Source organism: Mirounga angustirostris, unplaced genomic scaffold (genome assembly GCF_029215605.1).
Source record: "Mirounga angustirostris isolate CCGP_5_RB_7025 unplaced genomic scaffold, mMirAng1.0.hap1 SCAF_10, whole genome shotgun sequence".
Lineage (NCBI taxonomy): Eukaryota > Metazoa > Chordata > Mammalia > Carnivora > Phocidae > Mirounga > Mirounga angustirostris.
Window position 1 is genome coordinate 131,012,830 of NW_026991718.1, and position 23,708 is coordinate 131,036,537.

A 23,708-nucleotide genomic window follows, 5' to 3' on the forward strand; every position below is an offset into this window, starting at 1 on the left:
TGCTGGGCTATCCTTCTTTGTCTCATTTTTGTATTTATTCTTACAAAATCAAGCATTTGTTAGATATTCTTAATTTTTAACTTTGAAACAAATATGATTAATACCTCATTCTTATGCTTTTGAATGAGTCAACTGAAGACTAAAGTTTGAAAGGAAATTGAAAAATGCCTTAGCATTTGGATCTGCTTATCTGTATAACCCAGGATTGACTTGATTCTGTAGGATATGCAATGCAAAAAACAAAAATAAATTGGTTGATAAGAATCATAGGAGACTAGAGCTACCATTCCTTTCTTTCTTTTTTTAACTAATTCATTTATTTATTTAGAGAGAGAGTCAGCAGGAGGAGAGGCAGAGGGAGAGGAGGAGGGAGAATCTCTAAGTAGACTCCATGCTGATCATGGAGCCCAACGAGGGGCTTGATTTCACGACCCTGAGATCATGACCCTAGCTGAAATCAAGAGTTGAATGCTTAACTGACTGAGCCACCCAGGCATCCCTAGAGCTACCTTTTCTAAGCACCAATGTAAATATGCTGTGCTCTTCTAAGCCATTGCATTGCATATAAAATACTTTTACTTTAAATGTGTCTATATTAGATTTTTATTTTGATAATACGTGGTTATACTTGAAAAATATAAGAAGAAAGAGACTCTTAAATCTCCTCCACTCAGTTTAATCTACAATAGCCACTACTTATAATAGTTTGATATTTCCCAAGTACTTATAAGAGTGTGTGTGTGTGTGTGTGCATGTATACATTCTAATAAGTGGTATTTTAGTATATATCCAATTCTGTAATAATTTAAATCTGCATTTCACTCTGAGTTTATATAAAATAACTAATGAAAGTACAGTAATGATATTTATACTATTAAATAGTGCATTATTGTTTTGCATATTGAGGCATTGACTAAATTGTTAAGTGAGCACAGAAACTAAGGTCTTACTCAGTATCAAGCTTTCCTGATTACTTCAAGGACACAAGTGATCATAAAGTGTAGGTGGGGGCACCTGGGTGGCTCAGTCGATTAAGCACCTGTCTTCGGCTCGAGTCATGATCCCAGGGTCCTGGGATCAAGCCCTGCATCAGGTTCCATGCTCAGCGGAGAGCATGCTTCTCCCTTTCCTTCTGCTGTTCCCCCTGTCTGTGCTCTCTCACTCTCTCTTTCTCTGTCAAATAAATAAATAAAATCTTAAAAAAAAAAATAAAGTGTAGGTGAAGCAAGGAGAAGCCAAGTGTAGCTCCCCAGGTCCTTTCTTGCTATAGTTGGGCACACTCCAGCGAAATTTAACATGTAAGGTGTCTAAGAAATGTATGCGGGTACATGACTTACACAAACATCTCCTCTTTATACTCTGATAGCTACATAGCTCATTCAGCATTTTTCAGGGAACCATGTCCCATAGATCCATAGAATCCAGATTTGTTTACCACTAACAACCCCAAACAGACCAGGTACACTCTACTGAAAGCATTTCATAGATAAAGATTCTCCTACTAGTGAATATCACTCATGAATTTGCCGGTTGATCAATCATCAGCGTTATTTTCAAGATTTGACCAGGACACTTTACTTTCTTTTCTGAGACATCCATAATAAAGGGGAGAAAAGATTGCAGGCTTGCTATGCTGCAAACACTTGACAATGACCATGAAATAATCAGGGGTCCATGGGTAAAGCCACCTTAAAGTTTTGGCCCATAGATTCAGGAGCGATAGCAATAAAGCTAGTGGTGATCGTCTTTGGTACATACTTTTAATTTTCTCCATGTTTGAGATAAAATTTCTATTCCTCTTTAACATTTCCAGGCAAGCTTTAGTCCTAGCTTCCAGCTCCTTTTCCTCTTAGAACTTGTCACCAATCCTAAATTCTGACCTTCAGTGAATCCTTTAAGTGGCACATTGGATTCACTCTGTTTAATCCAATGAGACATCAAACCTAATCTTTTTTAAAGATGTACCTTAGTAAGGGTCATAGTGTATTCTCGTTCCTGGATATAACTCTGCATTGGTTCATTTTCTGCATAAACATAAGCTGCTCTGAATGGAAGGAGAACTTAGTTGTTTCCTGTTGATGTCCTCGTAGAAGTGGAGATGAGAGATGGGATAAATTATTTGCTTTTCAGATATGGAATTCTTCCATGGAGCTCTACCCTGCTCCCATTGGTCCACCTGTTCCCCTGTAGGGTTTCCCACCTCGCAGAAGGCCACCTGTGATTCAACAGTTGCAGGCAGATGAATACTGAATGGTAGGAATGGAGATGGTATTCGTATTTATGTAGCTTCTCAACAGTGGAGTTTTCACATTGAGAATGCATATTCCACTGTGCCAAACCCAAGAAAGGAATTAATTGTGTTTTGAAACAGTATGGGAAGAGAAAGCAAATAGTTAATTCAAAAGAGATAAAGCAAATGAGCTTCAGAACAGATCTCTGAAATGATTATCGCTGGTTTCGTTTAGAAAATGTCCTCTCCCAGACCAAACATTTCACATTAATTAGGGAATGTGCTGGAGATTAAAGCAGCAAAATGTCATTGTGTACCTGCCACATGACCTCACACCTGGTTTTCAGAATAACAGTGGAAACTATACAAATATTAACCACAAGACATGAATGAATGACACAGGGAAATGCAGGAAAGCTGTTTTGTAATGTGAAGTTTGAACATGGTCAACAGCATTTGGAGGATACTGTCTCTAAAATTATGTGTTTTCTCTGCTCTGGGAGTTCTTGCCCTGAGGTCAGTTTTGTAGGTCCTAAGGGCAACCTGAGCCACGTGTCAATATTGTCTTTTAGACAAGCTAAGTGGTGTTAGGCTTCCTGCTTTCAGGTCTCAAACATTACACCCCATAAAATCAGCATGTTTTCCTAATCAGACAACACTATTAAAGAAATAAACAATGGTCCATCAGTAACTTTAACAGCAAGTGGCATTCTCCAAAGGAGACTACGAGAAAGCCCATTTAGTTCCACATCAGAATTTCTTGGTCTTAGGAGACTCACATGGCTAGGAATATAGGATTTGAGGGGGTAAGAAATAGGATGTGTATGAAAAGGGAGTTCAAAAAGGAGAGCCTTTGGTCTTAAATGTTTAGATCACAAAAAAGCATGATTATGACTGTTAAATTAGTCAGCAATATAGGTAAGTGGATACAAGTGGATTAACAGCAGGAGGGGGATACTCTTTACTACCTGAATCTAACAGCCACAATCAAGAGTTGTGTGTCCTGGGGGGCTTCCTAACAGGGCGGATGGTGATGATGACTCACATTTATGAGCACTTACTCTCTGCTGGGGGGCTTCTCCAGGAACTTCCAAAACATCCTCATATTAACTCTTTACAACAACCTTATGAAAGGGGAATTGTTCTGTTTATTTACCCGCCATGAGCCTGATGCTCAGGGTAGGTAAGCAACTTGGGGAAGTTCCTGCATGTAGCGTAATCAATCTCGCATCCGTCGGGTGCCAGAGAACTATGTCCTTACCTTCACAACAGTTGTGGTTACCTTACATTTTATGGGCACATTGTCTGATCCGGAAGTAAATATGCAGCCAAGGATCTGAACCATTTAATGACTGAAGGAGCAGCACAGGGTCCTAAGAGAACTTTGCATTTTTCGCTGGGGAAACCACGTCTCCCCCAAGACAACCCTTTGTGACCTGTGAGTAACATCTTAGGGACCAGATACACACAGGGGCTCACAGGGCATTGGGCCATAGGACTCTTGCGGCTAACATGGATCTCTGATTTCAGATTGCTAACTTATTGGGTCTTGGCCCTATGAATTTTATGACTCTTACATGATCTGCTAGATCCAGTATCACCTCCTAGTCCTAATCTGTGACTCTGAAGCTACCCGAAGACCTCTGCCCCAGGGGACCAATGCAAGGAAAACATAAAATTTGTCTATTTAATGAAATAAAGGTCATTAAGAGATGTGGCCAATTTAGGTACCAAAGTAAATTATAGGGAGTTTGATTTTTTATGTGGTTATTTTTTTGACTGAATTGCCGGTATAGAAATATTAGTGTTTTATTTATGAAGAGTAGATCCCACTGAGCAATTAGCTTCATTGCTATTTTTGTTATAATAACTTTGATTCTTGTTTCTGGTAATTTTAGGTTCCAAGTGACAGAAACCTAATGCAACTTGATTAAGTTTTAGAAAAAAATATATTTGCACATGTTTGTGTTTGTATAACTATGTTGGGAGGATCAGAGTGTCTTAAGAACTCAGGGGGAGGAAATATACACAGATTTGAGAGAATGGAACCAGAAACTATAAAGTTAAAAACTAAAGTTACTCTATCTTTCACGACTCAAATGGAATCTATTTCTGCTTGTCTGTGTAGATATAATTTGTTCTCTATCTTTTTAACAGCTAGGCCATCCCAACCTACCAGTACATAGCTTTTCAAGTTCAGAGCCTGCGTGAGTCTTTTAAATCCAATTCCAAAATCTCTGGGGTAGGGAATCTAAGGGGCCTAACTGGAGTCCTTGGTGATCCTGGGGCAGTGAGGTCAGATGGGGTTCTGCCTGCTTGTCAGGGCCCATTGGGAATAAGCCTTTGAGAGGATGGGAAATGGTCTCCACATGGAGGAGTAAGGAAGTGGGGGACAGTGATTAGTGCAAGAGATTATGGCAGCCTCTAATCCACCTGTCTGGATATTACCTGGCATGAATTTGGATTTTTGGTCATCTGATGTACCAAGGCTCACCTTCCATGTGATTCCCTACTGTTTGATGAATAATGCTATTTGGAATTTTCCTATGTATTTGAAGTAAGGAATTTAATATATGGAATGTAATTATGGCACTTAAAGGTGTGGGTTTTACATTCAAAATGCCTGCATTTGCAGCCCAGCACCAGAGCTTACTGGCTGTGAGACCCTGAGAGAGTGACTTAACCTCTCTTACCTCTAATTCAGTTCTATACAACGAGAGTTAATAGTAGTAACTACCCATGAGAGTTTTGTAAGAAGTGATTATTTGAATACATGGGTGCCCTCAAACCAGTTCTTGTCATGTAGGTTCTCAATAGAGCCCTTTCTGGCAAGAGATTTTGTAGATCATGAGATTTTGTAATTAGGAGATTAAATATGTTTAGGGATTTTTACACATTAACTGATTGAAGTAAAAGGGAATTAAAGAGAATGTAAACACTGAGAGAAAAATGAGCAAGATGGAAAAGGAGAGACTGCAAAATCATTACAGTCTTGTGATGACGAGAGAGTGCTTCGACCAGGTGGAACAGAGGTGAAGCTGAGCCTGTGTGGCCCATTCCTTGTTTGTCTCTGTTATGGGATCTTATGTCTGTGTTATGGGATGCCCTTCCCCCACCCCTTCATGCCAGGATGGTCCGGAGAAGGCCACATGAAAATTCAGTAAATTGTAATTGGGTAGAGCAATGGGCATTTGGGCTCCAATGGTGTTGGAGGAAATTTGGGGAGAAGTTTGGGACCAGATACACACAGGGGCTCACAGGGCATTGGGCCATAGGACTCTTGTGGCTAACATGGATCTCTGATTTCAGATTGCTAACTTATTGGGTCTTGGCCCTATGAATTTTATGACTCTTACATGATCTGCTAGACACAGGATAAGATCCAGAGGGAATGGGTTTAGTTGTAAATATGAGGGTTTCTTTGTCTATTCCAGCTGGAGGCTTTCCCACGTGGGGGAAGTCCTGGTGTGGATGGTGGTGCACTTCTGCATCTTGGTGGCTTTTCCAGTTGGCCTGAGCCCCTTGCACTGTGATTACTTCTAGCTTAATTAATTGTCCCCTTCCTCCCCTCAGCAACCTCCAAAAAAGGTTCAAGCCTTGCTAAGGAATATAGAAAATCCAACTATAGTAACTGCAAAAACAGTAGATGATCTTTTTAAAAAAAGATCTTATTTCTTTATTTGAGATAGAGAGAGAGTGAGAGAGAGAGAGCACGAGTGAGGGGCAGAGGGAGAGGGAGAAGCCAGCTCCTTGCTGAACAAGGAACCTGATGCGGGGCTCGATCCCAGGACCCTGGGACCATGACCTGAGCTGAAGGTAGACACTTAACTGACGGAGTCATCCAGGTGCCCCAAAAGTGGATCATCTTAAGTAAAAATGTGGGCTAACCATGTTGCATATTTTATTTACAAAGAGATGGCCAAGATTTTTGATCTATCAAGCGGCTTCATTGGTAAGGTGGGATAATAGCTGTTGAGTTAGGTTAGGGCTGGGGTTTCCAACATGTTGGTCTTCCCATTCTCCCTTTCCAGAACACCCAGCCCAGTTATACCACATGCAGGTTGGGGAGCGAGGTCAAGTATTTGAAAAGTGAGCATCTGTGTTCTGAATCAAAGCAGACCATACCATGTTTCCCCCTGGGAAATTTGATAAAAGAATTACTGAAGACAGACTGATTTCTGATCCTTCCAGAAGCGAGTGATGTATCTAATTATATGCTGTTTACCATCCTTAGTTACTTTTATTCTTTCAACATTGTGGATTGACCCCATGATATTGAAACCCTCAGTCAGTTCAAATGACTCACTGAAAAATAACTGTGTAAGTCTTATTTTTAAATAAGTGCTTGAAAAAAAATTAGCTAGTTGTAGAAATGAACTTTGAATTATCTGTGTGAAATCAAATAATGGGCAAAATCACCTTCAGATGTCCTGTTTCTTATTAAAATTTAATTCAAATATCAAGTTTTATTATTTTTTTAATTTGATGAAAACACCTAAAAATGTTCATTTGTTCATTTGGCTTTAATGATTTTGAGAAGATAAGCTTTGATAACAGAGTATGTTTCATTTTGTGGTGAGTAAAGCTTTGCTTAAAATGTAGCTAAGCAACTGTTTACTTTTTGAATTGATCAATATTATTACACTGTTATATGGGTAATATATTACAGCGGTATTTACTGAATGTCAGTCTTTCTGAAAGAGAAGAAACTGTGGACATGGTATGTACCATCAGCCATCATACCAGAAGTTTTTGAAGAATACAGTGTTAAAGGGAATCTTTAAGAAAACAGGCATTGTGTCTTCTTATGTCTTTATCACTAATACTTTTGCTTATTGACTTGCACATAGTAGATCCTCAGCAAATATGTCTGGTGTTGAATTGAATAGAATTGGAACTTAGATCTTCCAACATACTGAAGAAACAGGAACATAAAACTGAAATATGCAGATACAATGAAAATCAGAGGAGCTGTGTTTTAGTCAGGGAAGACTGTACTAGGTTTAATAATGGTAACCATAAATAGAACAGAAGTAACAACAGTAGCAAATACACCCTGGCTCCTTCTATGAGCCAGCTGCTCAGCTTATAATTTTCCCTGGATGCCCGCATCTTGTCCTTCTGGCAAGGCCCTGACAGTGTCCCCCTTACAGATGAGGGATCTGAGACCAGGTGAGCTCAAGTACGTTGGTGAAGAGCTCCCTTGTGGGAAGTGGCAGAACTGGAATTTAAACTCAGGCAGTTTGGTCTTAGAAAACGCCTTCTTTGCCATTGCTAATTTTCTTTCCTTTCCATCATATATTGGCCTCTACTAAAGGTCTGGTTAAAATTGATTAACTAAGATCCAACAGATTCTAGAGCCTAGCTCTTAAAGACAACAGAGACGTAAGAGTCATTGGAAATACGAGCCAGATTCCTAACAGATTTTCAGGCACAGGATTTTGTTCTTCTTTCGTTTATAATTCCTTGTTGAGTCCCCCCGCCCACCGCAAACCTCACCTAAGAAGGACTTGTTTCCCGGACTTACAGGTCCATGTTTTTTCACTTGAGCTATGAACTAGTTTCTCTGTGGGCAGCCACTCCCTGAGGGACTGAGGGAAAAAAAATATTCAGTGGTGTGTGTGTGCGCGTGAGTGTGTGTATCTATACTTTCTTTTAGAAAACTTAGAACTTCTAAGCCTTTGGATGGATTCAGGAACATGTGCTTTGAATTACTGATCGTGCTGTGGTTTCATGATATTGAAAGGTACTTTCAGACAGTGAGGATGCATGCTTTTTCTCCATGAATATGAGTTGGCGGTGAATCCCAAGTTCATTCTACCATTTTGGGTAACAAAGCACACAAAATACAAGATAGGATACTAACGGTGACTTTTCTTTTTTTTTAAGATTTATTTATTTGAGAGAGAGAGCAGGAGCTGGGGGGAGGGCCAGAGGGAAAGGGTGAGAAGCAGACTCCCCACTGGGTGGGGAGCCCGAAGCAGGACTTGATCCAAGGACTCTGAGATCATGACCTGAGCCAAGTCACACGCCTGACTGACTGAGCCACCCGGGCACCCCAAGATACCAATAGTGACCTTTCTAAGTGTGGTGGTGGACTAGAGAAAAAAATGCTTTTGAAGAATTAGAAGCTAAAAGGGCTTATTGAAAGACTAATTTGGTGATTTTCAAGCAAATTCACAATGAGAAATATATTTTGTATTATGACTTACTGTACCCAGACATGTGTTTATAGATGTGCATGTATGTATGTGTATATTTGCATATGTATATGTATATATATATGTATGTGTGTATATGTAGAATATAGACATGTCTATTCTGTATAAAACAGTATATGAGATAACATCCACCTTATGACATACAGTACATTCTGATACTTTCAGTTATATTTTCTTTATATTTTATTTCATAACATGATATTGTTAAAACAGTTGCACATTAATATAATTAGCAGAAAATTGAAAAGAAATTACAGTGTATATAAACATCCATGACTTATATATACATATATGTCAGTCTCTCATTACCACTGAGAACAAAGGCCAGAGAGTCATTGGAATCTATGGATCAAAAAAATGGAAACATCTAAAACATTTTTGGTGCTATGGGCAAGTTATTTCACTTCTCTAGACATCCCATTTATTTTACTAATTCTTTAAAGACACTTGTTGAATACCTGCTATATGCTGGGACCATGTCGAAAACAAACAAGTGCCCTGACCTCATAGCTTAAAGACCAGTGGGCAAACAAACATTGAAAGATGTATACATTAACTATATACTGAAAGATTATGGGAAATGTAAAGAATATATAGTGTGTTTAATTAACATTTAAATGAGAAGTTTTAATTATTTAGTAATGCCAAAGAAAATTTCTAAGTAAATTAACTGTAAGCCAAGATTGTAGGAAAAATTGAAATTGTCCAGGTGAAAGAGATTAAAGAGAGTAAACAGGCCTGAGTCTGGAAGGAACTCATGTGAGAAAATGAGAAAAACCAGAGAGTAAGGCAGTAGGGGGAGTCTAGACAGATGAAGAGAATAGTGGGCATAAATCAGAATGTGGGCCATCTGATAGACCAGGTTAAGGGTTTTTATGTTGACCTAAGCATAGTGGGGAAGTGTTGGAGGTTTTTCAGTAGGGTATCTCAAGATTTTGTTGTATTGTTCTATTCTGTTCTATTGTATTCTTTCATTTCATTTAAGATATCTCTGCTGATGAATGAAAAATGGGCTGCAGAGAGCCAAAGCAGCATGAAGCCATTGAGCTAGATGGTCTCTGAGGCCATTGAGGCTTTAAGAGTCTATGACTCTGTAACCTTTGTATGACCAAACATCTATATGTTTACCCCAGACAGCTGGTTTCTTTTTTTGTTTTTCCCATCATTTGGCTTTCAATGGTTGGTTTGGTTGACTAGAGAAAACCAATGACAAATCCTTTTCTAGGACCTCAAGTGATTGGCTGGTGCTTTGTCTCCTTCCAATTTCTTTTTCACCAAACTAGATATGACACTTGCCACTCTGACTTTTAGAAAGTTGGGGCATGGAAGGAAGCATGCTGCTCAGATGACAAATCAGGTTAGGTGTAAGCTAGCTTTGCCGAAGTAGAAGATAGGCTTTCAAGACCTACTAGTAAAATTGCCTCTGTCTCTATCAATCAGAAAAATCGTTTATCAATTACATGTATATGTACATATAAACATTTTAAATACTTCCTTTGATTTTTAGAGAAAAAGGGAAATAAATGAGTATCAACTACTTATTTTATAATCCCGTATTTCCAGGGTGGCTTCAGAGCCAAAAATTATTAGAGCCAATCTCCTCCTCCTCCTCCTCCATCTCTAAGACTGAGATTTGATGTTCTGCGTAAGACCCTAACTTAGCAAGGAATGCTTATGATGCCTATATTTATTATGGGAGGGAAGTAGATCTCTTCATTTTAAAAATAGCCTTAAAAAAGATAAAAGCTAGAATTATTCTTAGAGTTATTAATCAGAATTCTTCTGCTTATAAGTGAACAGAATTCCTCCTTAACCTAGCCCAGGAAGAAAAGGAGAAAAGAGGAAAATTCATTATCTTATAACTTAAGAGGCTCTGGGATAGATACAACTGCAGCTGGATCTGTGGGTTCAAATAGCATCACACGAATTTTTCTACTTCTTTTTACTGTGTATGTGTGTGTGTGTGTAGGATTCTTCTCTCTCATGCACTCTCTTTCCTTGTGGTGGCAAGATGGCCACCATCTGCTCCAGGATTACATTCTACCATCCTACTTAGCAGCCATTTTTTTTCAAAATTCCAGAAAAAGTCCTAAAGTAAGTCTCATTTGCCCCACTTAGGTCATACACCCATCTTGGAATCCATCAATATGACTAAAGAAATGGACAATGCTGATTGGCCAGGGCTGGGTCACGTGTTTCATCCTTTTTCACACACCACCCTTCTTCAGTAGCCAGGGTTGGGCCAGATTTACCCAAACACATGGATTCAGAGAGGCAGAGCATTGGGTTCCTCAAAGGAGAATCAGTTTTCAGTGATGAGAAGAAGGAGTAAAGGGGACTGGTGTATACACAAGAGATGCCCTCGAGCATGTAATCTTCATGTGAACAGAAAACTTCTCTCCCTGGCTTTTCCTTACATAGCACTTGGCACATGCTTTGGCACTCTTTGAAAATAAATGTAATGCATGAGATTCCTCTTACATAAAATACAATTTCCTACTTTCCCAATGCATTGTACCTAATTGAAACTTGGTTATAGCAGACATTGGATGGGAAGTAGTGTTGAATCTTTGAGTCCTTTAGCCTAACACGAGGGATTTTGTCTGATGAACCACAATGTTAAATAAATACTGGCAGTGATTAGCGAAAGAACAAAGAGCAGTGAGCCAAGGAGTCTCAACTGCAGGGTGGTCCGAGCCTGTGACTCAATGCCATTGACCTTCTCAGGCTTTAGTAAATCCAGCTGAAAAATCTGATTAAGATCAGTATGTCACCATCAAGAAGACATTGAGTGTGAAATGACCTTTTTTGAATAAATAGATTAGAAAAGACAACAAATTTAAGCAGCAACCTTGAAATAACCAACACAGAAATCTGCAGGGGGGATGACATGACCTTCAGGCTTCTGGCCTTTATTTCATTGTCCTCCAGCCACCAGATACTTTCCAGCTTCTGTGTCTCTCCTTTGTGAGGACTCCAAGCTTCAATCACATTTGAGCATGCAAGCTATTAAGTTTAACTTTAACTGATCATAGTGAACATTTCTGGCTTGTGATCATTTACTGCTATCGTGTCCATGGATCTGGAAATGGAAAAGAAGGCGCGGGAAGCTATGTTTTGGAGTCAGGCATCCCAGGGTTCATGCCATGCCTCAGCTACTTTCTCACTGTGTCTTTGGACAAGGGACTTAATATTTTTGAATATGTTTCCTTACTTGTAAATAAGGATACCTACAGTTCCTATCTTACAGGGTGTGTTATGTAACACAATTCATTTTACAAATGCTTAGGAAAGTGTCTGGCACATAGTAAATGTTCAGACAATACTCAGAAAATGAAAGTTACCATAAATCGCCTACAATTTGTTCTTCCAGTCAAGGGCATCATCAGTTTGTCTTCAGTTAGAATCGCTAGATGGATAAGCCCACTACTGATTAACTTGTGAACTGTACATTCATATCATCAAGTGGGATACATCCTCTTTTTCTTTTATGTCCCCTGGGAAAGAGGTGAGGGGAAATGGTATGATTTCTCAAATTAGATGATAAAGAAAGACAGAATGACAAATTGGGTTTCTCAGCATCACAGACAGAGACAATTCCTCTGGATATACAAATACTTTCTCAACTCTCTTTTTTAAATGAGTACCTAGGGTGAGAAGGGCAGATGTGAGAATCAAGCGCTTTATTCCTCCATTTTCATATAGACTCAAGTATAAAATGAAGATAAAACATAGTTTTCACTTATCTGTGCCAATGGATGGCAGCTCTGAGGTTTATAGCATCTACTGTAGTCAATACTTGGTCTTGGAATGCATTATTTAGTTTGGCTGTGTTTTGTTTCAGCAGACTCACCTAATTATGGTTTGCTGAAGCTCATACTGAAACCACTATGAATTTTCTAAGTATATCCCAATCAGCAGTGGGGAAAATTGGCCTAGAAAACTCTTCTTGGCAGAGGGATAATGGCAGACTGGGATAACGAACACATCGGAAATTATTTGCATATGGATAATTGAGTCTGACTGTAAGCAACAGTCACTTATGTTCTTTTGCTGGAATACTCAAATAGTTAGTCATTTTACCAAACAAAAAAGAGATCAGGAAAATCTCTGGGGGAATACCATCACCCACAAAAAGGACAAAATTATTGCTTGCTGAGATCTATAGATGGCAGCTGGTTATTTGAATTGTTCCCTTTTTGCCTGGAAGATGTAGAACATTACTGAAGAATTTTGATAATGCAAATATATGTAAACTATTTCAAAATTTTCTGAAATTAAAACAAATTTATATATGCTGGTATATATAGACATGAATATTGATTAGCACTTAAAATTGAATGTTATAAGTTTGGAATTCAGTTAATGTTTTGTGTCCCATCCTGCTTATGATGCTACACTCATTTTCTGATGTGCTTTTGTTTTTCCGAAATATATACTTTTAGTGATGTCAGGTCTGAAGTCCCATGATTTGGTCCCAAACTTTTACCTAACTCTGTAGGATTGTGATACTATATTGCAGGTCTAGTATATATGAATCTCTCTCTCTCTTTCTCTCTCTTTGTGGCAGATAGATAAATAGACAGCTGTACATTTAGAAGTCTCTCTCTACCTCTCTGTCTGCTTCTCTCTATATGTCTCTCTCTTTATATGTATATATTTATCTATCTACCTATGTCTATATATCTGTATATCTGTATATATTGACATTAAATGATACAAATATAAATGTACATTTAGTAATACATTATATGTTAAAAAAAAAAGGAAGAAGATAGCAGGAGAGGAAGAATGAAAGGGGGGAAATCGAAGGGGGAGACGAACCATGAGAGATGATGAACTCTGAAAACCAAACTGAGGGTTCTAGAGGGGAGGGGGGTTGGGGGATGGGTTAGCCTGGTGAAGGGTATTAAAGAGGGCATGGAGCACTGGGTGTTATATGCAAATAGTGAATCATGGAACACTACATCAAAAACTAGTGATGTAATGTATGGTGATTAACATAACAATAAAAAATTAAAAAAAATAAATGTACATTTAGATATCTCTCTCTGTCTCTGTCCCTTTCTCTTTTTATATGTACAGTTGACCCTTGAGTGACACAAAGGTTAGAGGTGCTAAGCCTCCCCTTTCCTTCCCTCCCCCCACACAGTCAAAAATCCATGTATAACTTGAGTTTCCTAAAACTTAACTGGAAGCCTTACTGATAACATAAATTAACACATGTTTTGTATGTTATATGTATTATATATTGTATTCTTACAATAAAGCTAGAAAAATAAAATTAAGAAAATCATAAGATAAAACACATTACAGTACTGTACTGTATTTTTGGAGAAAAATCACAGGTTAGTGGATCTATATAGTTCCAACCTGTGTTGTTCAAGGGTCAATTGTATATATCTATCTCTCTATATATCAATATTTATATACTCTTTCATATGACACAGATTATATATAATTGGTATATTTATAATGCTATATATAATTCACTATAATGATATATATATATATTATTCACACACATATGTATGACAGAGGGAGAGAGGGAAAAAGAGGGGGAGAGAGAGAGAGAGAGACAAACATCTTTTCAACAAAGTTTAACACATAGAATTGTTAGTTATTTTATTGTAGAACTGTATTTTGAATCTAAGCCTTCCTGTAGGTTGATTTTCCCAAAGGGTGCCACTTACATCTTTGGTAAAACTATGTTGTTGTGGAACTCAGACATAACACTAAGCAGCGTTCAATGATGAGACATTGATTTTCTTTTCTTCTGGTTCCTTCTTCTACATTGTCTCAAGGAGAAACTCCTGGTTTGGTTCTAGTAGGTACTAATCCCTCCCTGACTCTCAGCAATCTCCATTTTTAACATTGACAACAGACCTCAAGCAACCAACAAGGCCTGGAGAAATTTTGCTTTATTTTCAGTTAAATTTTATGTATGTCCACTTTCTACTGTGTCAAATAATACTGATTTTTTTTTTTTTGCTTGTTTGTAATGCTTTTAAGTACCATGTAAAGTGTTGTTAAGGAAAAAATGAATCAATTTAACAAAAAAATATTAAGTCAGTGAAAGTGAGTTGATATACAAACTTCATATCGACAGGACAGCTGTAACTGGATTATAGGAGAAGTAATCCTAGGACATGATTTCACTTTCTGACTTTTGATGAATGCTGCTCTGCAGACATAGCTTACCTTTCTCCACAAACAACACATTTTCCAGTTATAATGCCTTAGCTGTTTCCTCTTTTCTTGCTCCTATGTCATAACTAAATTTTAAATAGTAATAAAGGTCAAGTTCACACACTGTGTCCATAAAGTTTTTCCTTATCTCGTAGCTGAAAATGTTCCCATACTGGTTTCCCAGATTATTTTATATCATTGAAGTCCTCACCTACTTTTTTACACGTCCTTATAAATATGCTTGTTTTCTGCTTCTATCATATCTTATACATGCTGAGGGCAAAATCTGTGTTTAGCACCCTTGCCTGGATGGATCAGCACCTGGAAGAATACTTTGGGCACAGGAGGTACAAGACAGACATTCGTGGAATCAATAAATTCATATGTGAGTGAATAAAGGCAATTTGAATAGGTACTTGATTCATCAGACGCTTCGTCAATTTGCAACGAGTCAGCCTCACCTCAGGAATATTAAAGTTTTGCGTTCCAGAACACCAAATAACCCAGATGTTCCATGTTAATTGCCGAGGTATTAGAAATAATCTGGGAGCTGAGACATGAATTAAAAACAAACAAAAACTCCAACGCATCATTTTAAAAAAATCATTTGGTAGAGCGACACATAATTTATAGAAGGAGAAGAGAAATGAACTTCACTGACTTGGGTTTTCTTTTTTCTTTTGACTTGAGTTTTCTGGTACCATCAGCACTGTACCATTCACTTAGAAGCATTTTCTGAAAATGTCCATGAATGGAACCTTCCTTCGGGTGATGGTCTTACTGTGTGCTCTCTGCAAGCGGATGTAGCTGATGGAAGAGAATGAAACAGGGGTGCCCTTCGGCTCTGTGGGACTGTAACCGTTTCTCCCCTTGATTAGCATTCCAGATGCTAAAGGCCAGACGGCAGAATTCAAGTGAATCCTGTTCTTTAATCAGCCCTGCGTAGATGTGGCTGCTGGTTGGGGCTGGAATTCTATGCCTTCCCCATCCACTGCTCTCTCTTGTAAATCTCTTCTTTGTTTCACCACTGCTAAGATTTTCTTCTCTGCTACTTTATCTCCTTTTTATTCTCTGTCAGTAAGACGATTCCCCATATACCTCAGGGTGTAGTCATACTTCTGGATGTTCATTATCTCTAGATTCCCTCAGCTACAGATATTTATTTTCTGCAGACCTCAGTCTGCAAACAAAACAATAAACTCTGCGGCTTGTTATAACAGCAGAGTGAGCTAAACTGTTTTTCTCTTTCCAAGGCAGTTCAGAGACCTTGCGTCTGTATTGTTGTTGTTGTTGTTGTTGTTGTTTTATCCCTCTAGGTTTTCTGTTTCTCAAAAAGTGAAATTATATGCCAGGGACCATTTTTCATGCCACCTCTCTCCCGAAATAATCTGGACCATTGGATTCTCTGATCTTCTTTCCTTAATCATTGTGACAAAACCACTTACAGATGAAGAGATTGCCTTTCTGGAAGTGGTGGGTTTTGAGGCAAAGGTGCTTGAAAAGTAATGAGTGGGCTTTCAGAAAAGTGAGAATGTACTTGAATGTGTTCTCTTTTGAAAACCTCGCAGTCCTTTTCATAAAGAGTGAATTTAAGGACCTGTTCAAGTTCTTTGAAGTCAGATCAGATTATATCAGAAATTGAGGCTGCATGATTTACATTGTATTCCGTGGATATTTCAGAATACTCATCTCAACCCCTCCATTTTTATGTTTCTAGGATCACCATTGTTCCAAGTAACTGATCAATACCAAAGGGCCTAAGTTCAAAAAGCAACTTACATTTCTCCAGCAGTCCATGCTAAAATAACCAGAAGAAGGAAGAGTGCTAGAAACAACAGGTAGAAACAAGAGGAAAGCAATTTCTGAGTAATCTCTTTTTTCTTTTTTGCATGTTATTGCTTAAAATATGCACCTCACTTTATTGAATAACATTTTGTCAGTGGTAATATTTACTGTAAGCACTTAATAGGTACAGTGAGATGTTCACCAAGAATGAGAAAATCACATCAATAATTTCTCTTTCACAGTTGGTGTGTGTATTACTTCTGCTTGTTTTCTGGTGCGGGAGATATAAGCTCTACTGTAGTGGATGAACCAAATGAGCATTTCTTTTTTCTCACATAGTAAGTGGGCTAAAGAAGAAATCCAAGATGAAATGGTAGGTCCATGATGCTGGCATGGATCCATGTTGCATTTGTATGTAGTTCTGCTTTGCTTTTCTCAATCATGTGGCCTCCACTCATGACCTCAGCATGACTGCAGAAGCCTATGATATGTAGGGAGAGGGGAAGGGCAGAGGCCACAAGGCAAGTGCCAGGCAGGTCTACCCCCATTTATAGGAATGTAATAACTTTCCATGCAGTAGATTCCCGCTTAAATTTTATAGATAACTCTGTCACAGGTCCACCCCTGCTACAGGGAAGTTTGGGGAGGTGAACCTTTTATCCGAGTAGATTGCTACATAGAAAAAACTCAGTGAAAAGATCCTTGTATACAGCTAACAGTGCCTTCTTAACATATAAAATCGACATGTTGTTGGACAGGGCAGAAAAAAAAAAGCCAACTCATTTCAGATTAGGTCCCTGATTTATTTTATTTAATAAAGAAAATGTCAGCAAGCAGAGGAAATATAGTAAAAGTATTGTTCATGAGAAATGTTGGCAGTTCCCATCCTAAGTACTGCCTAGGAAAGGAAATCTGAATTAAAATTAGAGAGCTCCATGCATTTATATGAAGATGATGCAGTGTGTGTGTGTGTGTGTGTGTGTGTGTGTGTGTTGGGGGAAGGGAACCAAGAGAATATACAGTTCTTCTTAAAGCAGCATTGATACTGATTTCCTGGATCCATTATCTATTGGCTGTATGATATTAACCTAGTTACTTAACCACATTTTGCCTTGGTTTCCTCATTTGTAAAACGGGGATTATAATAATACCTACCAGTAGAGATTCTCTCCTTGACCAAACTTTAGTGGAACTCCTCTGAGCCCTCTGCCTGACCTTGAGCTTATGTCTCTACCCTTGACAAGAATCCTGCTAAGTCTAAGTTTAGCCAGAATCTCCCATGCTTGGTACAGGGATCTCCATTGATATCTGACCAAATTCTTCATCCCCAGGTAATATATTAGTATCTTAGCACCCTGGCTTGCCTTTGCCTGTCAGGTTACTTAGCAAGAATTACCCTAAACCCTTAGTAATTTTCCATCTGCCAACTATGCCTCCCCACTCTGGTCCCTGGCTATAAATCCCCATTTTTCCTTGTTGTATTCAAAACTGAACCTAATCTCTCTCCCCTGCTGCAAAACCACAGTGCACTAGTTCCCCCGAAAAAAAGTCTGCCTTATCCTTTTAACAAGTATCATGAATAATTTTTTCTTTTTAACACTACCTCCTGGGATGGTTGTGATAAGCAAATTAATATTTGCAAAACATTTAATTGCAATGTCTTTTACATAAATGGTTATTTTTAAAAATTTTTTATTGTTATGTTAATCACCATACATTACATCATTAGTTTTTGATGTAGTGTTCCATGATTCATTGTTTGTGTATAACACCCATCCACGTAGAATGTGCCCTCTTTAATACCCATCACCAGGCAAACCCATCCTCCCACCCCCCTCCCCTCTAGAACCCTGTTTGTTTTTCAGAGTCCATCATCTCTCATGGTTCGTCTCCCCCTCCAATTTCCTGCCCTTCATTCTTCCCTTCCTGCTATCTTCTTTTTCTTCTTCTTTTTTTTTTTTAACATATATTGTATTATTTGTTTCAGAGGTACAGATCTGTGATTCAATAGTCCTACACAATTCACAGCACTCACCATAGCACATACCCTCCCCAGTGTCTATCACCCAGCCACCCCAAACCTCCCACCCCCCCCACCACTCCAGCAACCCTGTTTGTTTCCTGAGGTTAAGAATTCCTCATATCAGTGAGGTCATATGATACATGTCTTTCTCTGATTGACTTACTTAGTAGAACAGTCTGTAGTGTGGAAGGAATTCATCATGTCTTTGTCAGGCACCAGGTTAGATCTTTATCAGATTTAGTATGTCCTATTCACTGTAGTAGTCCCAGTCTCTGGCATATTGTGGGAGTTCAGTCAATGCTTATGGAATTAACAAGTGAATCTCAGCTGATGCTAAAGCATTTTTGGTTCAGCTAGAGCTACTTCTTTGTTGCATTTTTTATCAACAGTATTATAATCTCTATGTAATATGTTGAAGGACTCAACAAATGGACTTTGAATAATTCCAGTCTATATGAGAATAGTTTTTCATGGCATATTCTTCAAATGGCTTCTGATTATGACTTGATTTTCCATGGAGCTTGATTGTTATGTGACAACAAAGGAAACATATTATCTTGCCAACCCAAGCATTCATCATTCCTTTGACAGTTGGACTTTTCTCTCAAATTAATAAATTGGCATTATAGCTAACTTGTTTTGGTGGGGGCGGGGGCAGGGCGGGGAATTTAACAGTGTTCAGTTTGTCTCAGGGCCTGATCAGTTTTGAAAGCAAGAAAAACAGATCTCTGGGGAAATTGTGGTGAGAATGTCTGGACAGTCCTTTTAAATGATTATGCTAAACTCATTTTAATTTTCTGTTTTCATCTCTTCTCAGCTGATTTACAAATTAAGGAAGTAATTTACTTGGAATAATTCTGTTTAGAATCTAATCCCGGTCCCACAATTTATTAGTTGTAGCATTTGGGCAAATTATTTAAGCTCTCAGTAGGTCAGTTTCCTTGACCATAAAATAGGCTTTATAATAGTGTCTGCTCTCTAATAGGGTTACATGTAGGTTAAATGAAACAGCCCTCTGTAATATTAGAATAGTTCCTGGCATGTAATAATTCCTTAGGAAAAAAGAAATAGTATCCATATTTGCCAGTTAATTCATCATTTGAAACAATTGTTTCTATTGTGCAGTTGACCACAGATGGGTAAACAAATCGTCAGTTCAGTAAGAAAAATGATCCATCACTCTAAGTGTCTGTTTTTTTTGTTTGTTTGTTTAAAATCAAAGGTGGAGTTTTGACTGAATTTTTCCCATCAGTTATTGTAAAACCATAAATAGAGAAACTGCATTTTAGGTTAGGCCAAGGGACTGTTACTGAGATCGTTCAAGAGGTCATTTTAGCTACACTGTAGTTAGTATCCTATAGCTAGGTGGGATGCTAGCTAGCTAGATGGGATCCTACATGCTACGGGATATATGCTATGCCCATACATCTGCACTATATATGCTACACGGCGACCCTCAAACCACATGGTTTGAACCGTATAGGTCCACTTATGTGCGGACTTTTTTTCAATAAATACAGAACTAAATGTATTTCCTCTTCCTTACGATTTTCTTTTTTTTTTTTTAAGATTTTATTTATTTGACAGAGAGACACAGCGAGAGACGGAACACAAGCAGGGGGAGTGGGAGAGGGAGAAGCAGGCTTCCCGCAGAGCAGGGAGCCCGATGTGGGGCTCGATCCCAGGACCCTGGGATCATGACCTGAGCCCAAGGCAGACGCTTAACGACTGAGCCACCCAGGCACCCACGATTTTCTTAATAACGTTTTTTTCTAGCTTACTTTAAGAATACAGTATAGAATATGTATAATGTACAAAATATGTATTGATCTAATGTTTATGTTATCAGTAAAGCTTCCGGTCGACAGTAGACTATTAGTAGTTAAGTTTTGGAGTAGTCAAAAGTTAAATGCAGATTTTCGACTCTGTGGAAGGTTGGTGCCTCTAAACCCCTTGTTGTTCAAGGGTCAACTGTATATGGTATACTGTAGTTATACTTTGGTTTATGTAGTGGTTATCGATCACTTCCTAGGTATTTTGCAGATGATACTGTATTCCATATATTTATTTATTTTATTATTATTATTATTATTTTAGATTTTATTTATTTGGCAGAGAGAGAGTGCAGGCAGGATGAGTGGGAGATGGAGAAGCAGGCTCCTCGCCAAGCAGAGGGCCCCACGTGGGGCTCGATGCCAGGACCCGGGACCACGACCTGAGCCGAAGTCAGATGCTTAATCGACTGAGCCATCCAGGAGCCCCTGCATTCCATATATTTAAAAATATATATATATAAGGGTGCCTGGGTGGCTCAGTTGGTTAAGCTACTGCCTTCGGCTCAGGTCATGATCCTGGAGTCCCTGGATCGAGTCCCGCATCGGGTTCCCTGCTCAGCAAGGAGCCTGCTTCTCCCTCTGACCCTCCTCCCTCTCATGTGCTCTCTCTCTCTCATTCTCTGTCTCAAATAAATAAAATCTTAAAAAAATAAATAAATAAAAAAAATATTTAAATTCAATTGAATTAACATATATTGCATTATTAGTTTCAGAGGTAGAATTTAGAGATTCATCAGTTGCATATGACACCCAGTGCTCATTCCATCAAGTGCCCTCCTTAATGCCCATCACCCATTACCTCATCCCCTGAGCTCCCTCCCCTCCAGCAACTCTGTTTCCTAGAGTTAAGAGACTCTTATGGTTTGATTCCCTCTCTGTTTTCATCTTATTTTATTTTTCTTTCCCTTCCCCTACATTCATCTGATTTGTTTCTTAATTTCCACATATGAGTGAAATCATATGGTATTTGTCTTTCTCTGACTCATTGTTTCGCTTAGCATAATACTCTCTAGTTCCATCCACATCGTTGCAAATTGCCAATATTTGTCCTGCATTCCATATTAATCTGCAATTCATTCTTTTTAAAATTGCCATGTTTCAGGCCTTGTGTGGTAAAATGTATCATTGTACAATTTTTAAAAGGGGGTTTCTAAAGGAAATTAGTAATGAAATAAGATAAATAACTAAAAGTAAATTTTAATCAACTTTCCAATGCAGTAGTTTTTATATTCCTGGAATGTACTAAAACTTTTCAGTTTCACTTGAAATGTTATCTTTCTTTATTCCATTTCCTTAGTAATATTAGTAGAGACTGCTGAAAGTTATAAAACTGTAAGCATTTTTCTAAGTTCTAAGAACCATACATTTAAATTAATTCATATTTGTCTTTATTTCCCTCCTAATTTAAGTAATTCAGTGATGTTTTAGTGCATATATTTTAAGTACTATTTGTGGGCGCCTGGGTGGCTCAGATGGTTAAGTGTCTGTCTTCGGCTCAGGTCATGATCCCAGGGTCCTGGGATCGAGTCCCGCATTGGGCTCCCTACTCCTTGGGAGCCTGCTTCTCCCTCTGCCTCTCTCTCTCTCTCTCTCTCTCTGTCTCTCATGAATAAATAAATAAAATCTTAAAAAAAAATAAAGTACTATTTGCATTCTTTCCTATATGTTTTCTTAATGAAATTCATTGTTGGTTTTCTACCGGGCTGTGGACATTAGGAAATCAGAAACTTTTTGTTATATTCCAAGCACCCAGTATTCATTCCCTGAGCAGCAAGTAACACAGATGTTATGTTTACTGACTGAATGAAAATGTGTATAGAAAACTGAAAAAAATGTATATGAAAAGGTAAAATGAGAAATCATTGTTGATAGCAGCCTGCTAACAATTTAGCATACTTTCCTGTCCTTTTTTTTTTTTTATTGTGGGTGTACTTTTAGACTTTAGGTGAGATTAGTTCCTTATATATAAAAGTATAAGCAGTTTACTTCTAAGCAAAGTTTTTTAAAAAATAACTTTTGAGGTTATTACTTAAAAAAATTATTTGATAATGAGACTTTTTTTCCTCCCACTGAATTCATGTTCCTACAGGTGCTTTAAATCTGGGGTCATTACACCAGGGCTGTCTCAGGGGCTGTGGAAGCTCAGAATCTGAGTGTGTATGGTAGCAACATCTTTAAAGAAGACTGTGGTTTGCAGAAGAGTCAATTTGGGCAGGCAGAAGGGATCGTATAATGTGTCATGAGCTTCTAGATGAACTCTGTGCAACACTAAGTTGGCAACAGCTCTGAGTTGGAAAACAGACTCAAATATCCCTTATTTGTCATTCTGGAGTACAAAAGGTTCTGAACATGAAACTTTTAGTTTTTGGTAAAATTCTATGCCAAAATTCATGTGGTGGTAAAACATAACCTAAACCGAGTTGAGGCAAGAGTAACCCTCAGTCATGCATTCGGCTGTAGAAATAGTAAGATGATTGGTTACCGCGTAACTATATTCCCCTTCTAGAATTGAAAAGTTCTCAACACAGAATCAAATTCTGCCCTTTGGGTTTCAGATAAAGGATTGTAGACTTGTGTTTGCTTGGAAAACACTTCAATTTTTAATAAGGAGACCGTATGGCGTGGTTGTTAAGAGTTGAGCTTTAAAGAGAAAAAGCCTACTTTACCATTTACTCGGTATGACCCCTTGAGAAAGCTACTGATTTTCTTTATGCTTCAAATTCCTCCTCTTAAAATGAAGTATCTAATTTTCATTCATACAGGGTTATTGTATGAATATATACATAGTGCTTAACATGTTACATTAGCAAGTCTTCTACAAGCATTGGCAACATGCATACTTCCAAATATCTAGTGTTTTACAAATTTGTTGAATACAAAATGAGAAGGGGGCAGTCAAGACTAATGCTTAAGATGGGCTTTGCTCATCAAATAGTCAATAACATTTGACAGGGGAACACTTCATCTCAAAATGTAGATGTTTAAAAGACAAACCCTAGGACAATACCATTTGCCTCACTGAACAAATATTGAATCTCCAGGTCAGCAAATATGCAGGGATTATCTCCGAATAATTATTCTGATAATTGGGACTTTATGAACTGATGTTCAGCTTAACTGAGTGTAATAATTTATTAATAACTATTTGAAGAGAAAAAAAGCAAGGCAATGTAGGATAACATTTTATAATGTATCCAAATGCACTCGTTTCTTATTAAACATGCAATACCGAATGTTCTTTGTTAAAATAAAATATTTCATTCAACATCGTAGTGTATAAATTATTGATGGGATCATTTGAACAGTTTCCTAGTGGAATTCTAGTCTGGTTTTCATTTTTAGGGCATAGTATCCTTCTTTAAAATACCATCCGCAGGTAGTCAGTTTCTCGTCTAACTATTGGCTTTTTATGTCTCTAACGTGGA